The following is a 2,901-nucleotide window of genomic DNA, read 5'->3' on the forward strand; positions in this document are numbered from 1 at the left end:
CCTCCCCCTCCTCTCTAAACCCTTTGTGAAACATCCAAACATCACTGTTACTTCCTTCTAATTATGTCTATTCACCCTGCCTGATGTGGACCAAACAGACTGCCCTCCTTCAGCTGCCCACCCTACAATTTCCAGATGGTAAAACAAACAAAAACAAAAACAAATGTAAGCAGCATATGTACCAAGGTGGACTGGTGGCCCAAGTGAAAAATGATTGTCCCAACACTGGATCAAAGCCTAACAACCAAGAACATAACCCCTCCCACTCACACAACACAGACACATACGACACACACTCACCAACACGCACACACACACACACACACACACACACACACACACACACACACACACACACACACACACACACACACACACACACAAAGACACTACACCACTCTCTGTAGTAGATAGCCAGCCAGCCATTCATTCATCCATTACAACGTTGACCACTCGTGACCCCGAAACGGACCCCGCAAAGAATGCACACTTCTGGAAATTCACACAAACAAGACGAATGAGAGAAGATGCACTCTGAACTATTGACGAATGTCACCCAACACAACACAACAACACGCACACAGACACACACATACACACACAACACATACAGAGCACAGACGTTCACAGAAGGCCCACAGGAGATGGATAGATGATGTGATTCCAATGGAGGGAAACAGAAAGAAAGATTGAAAATAAGCACATTGAGATGTGAGCTGTGTAGCTTGACAGCTAACGGGCTAGCCAGAGCAGCAGGGGGGGGGGGGGCGCTGACCCCCCGCCGGTCCTGGCCGAGTGGGGTTAGTTGGAGGTCTGTTAAGAGGTGAAGTGACCATTCCATCACCTCTCCTTCCCCCTTACTTATCTATGAGGCGTCCATGCTTGTCGGTTGTCCCTCTCTCTTGCTCTCTCTTTCTTGTCTTTCAGTTTTCATTCGTAATCTATTCATCATTAGATCTTGAATAAGCATCTTGTTGTCATCTTTGGTTATAGAGTGATGCACTTTATAAGCAGACCCGTGCACCAGATGTGAGTGTGATAAGCCGTCAAAGCGGTTTCAGATCCCGCCCTGCCCTGGGACATGATGACACCAGGAGTGGGAGTTGAGTGTCTCGATGTATGATGGATAGATAAGCCCTACCAGTTACTGCAGTCCGCTGGGTAGGCTTCTAGACTGATCTATCCAACATCGAGGTGGACACTCCAACTAGATGTCACCAAGTTGAAAAAGGGCAGGGCAGATTTTGACATGGCTTGTAATGCTAATCACGCTGACACGTGTTGGTAAAAAATAGGGGCCCCTTATCATAATATACTTTTTAAAGTTATACATTTGTTAGATACACAAAGCCAACACATGGTGCAAATGTTTTCAGGTAGATCTGTTTAAAACGATTGAACTACTTTGCAGTTATAGATTCAACCTGTACAGTGTGTTGGATTCGGTTTCTGGTAAACGCATACACAGCCAGGCATTATTGGAATTGTTGAGATGCAGCAAAGCAAACCACCGCCAGCCCTCTGGTAGAGGAATTAGAGTCAAAACAAACAGCCAGCGACTGTTTGTGAATCTGTCCCGTCCTGACAGTGGGATGGAAACAAATGATTGGCTGGTCAGGGGGATTCCACCGGGTGCCCCTCATCACTGTCTGCTGCCAAATGATCCAGGACCCCCATCCAGGAGACGCCGCCCGGATCCCTCCTCCAGACCCCCGTGACCAGCCTTCCAGGGCAGCTCTGGGGCGTTGGTCCACTTACACACGCACACACACACACACACACACGCACACACACACACACACACACACACACACACACACACACACACACACACACACACACACACACACACAAACACATTCATTGTTATACTCCTCATTGCCTGTAGGCCCTGTATTAAGCAGCATATCCATCTGTAGGCCCTGTATTAAGCACCATATCTATTCGTAGGCCTTGTATAAAGCACCATATTCGTCTATAGGCCCTGTATTAAGCACCATATCTATTCGTAGGCCCTGTATTAAGCACCATATCTATTCCTAGGCCTTGTATTAAGCACCATATTAATCTATAGGCCCTGTATCAAGCACCATATCTATCTGTAGGCCCTGTATTAAGCACCATATCTGTCTGTAGGACCTATATTATGCACCATATCTATCGGTAGGCCCCTATATTAAGCCTCATATAGCCACAACACGTGAACTCATCACCTACTGTATCCTTGGATCGTGGTCACTCCTCATTATGCTGCTCTTGCTTCCTTTCAAAGCAATCAGCGCACATTTTTCTTTGAATAGGAAAAATGTAAAGCGTCATTATACCTGATGTTGGTCGACCTTGGCAAGAAACCATCCAGATTATTGTTTGTCTTTTGAGGGTGTATTCTATGTGTGTGTGTGTGTGTGTGTGTGTGTGTGTGTGTGTGTGTGTGTGTGTGTGTGTGTGTGTGTGTGTGTGTTGTGTGTGTGTCTGTGTGTGTGTGTGTGTGTGTGTGTGTGTGTGTGTGTGTGTGTGTGTGTGTGTGTGTGTGGCTATTGACATATCATGGGGGGGGTGGGGGCTGATGGTGGACAGGAGGAGGTGGGGGGTTTCCGCTGCTTCTCTGGTGCCCAGCCAGCTGATAGACCAACGATAGTAGCAGTGGCGCGGTGTCCATTACCCCATGGTCAGTCAGCCACCGTTACCAGTTACCTCCAGGTCAGCACCTCTGACCCCCCCCCCCCCCCCCCCCCCCCCCCCCTCTCTCTCAATCCAGCTCAAGCTTTCCCCACAACACAATGCCACTCAATACCTTAAAGTCCATCATCGACATTACACACACACACACACACACACACTCACACAAACTCAGATACACATAAATGCACATGTTAGCTGAGTACCCCCGCCCCCGCGTGG

This window comes from Gadus macrocephalus, chromosome 21 (genome assembly GCF_031168955.1).
Source record: "Gadus macrocephalus chromosome 21, ASM3116895v1".
Lineage (NCBI taxonomy): Eukaryota > Metazoa > Chordata > Actinopteri > Gadiformes > Gadidae > Gadus > Gadus macrocephalus.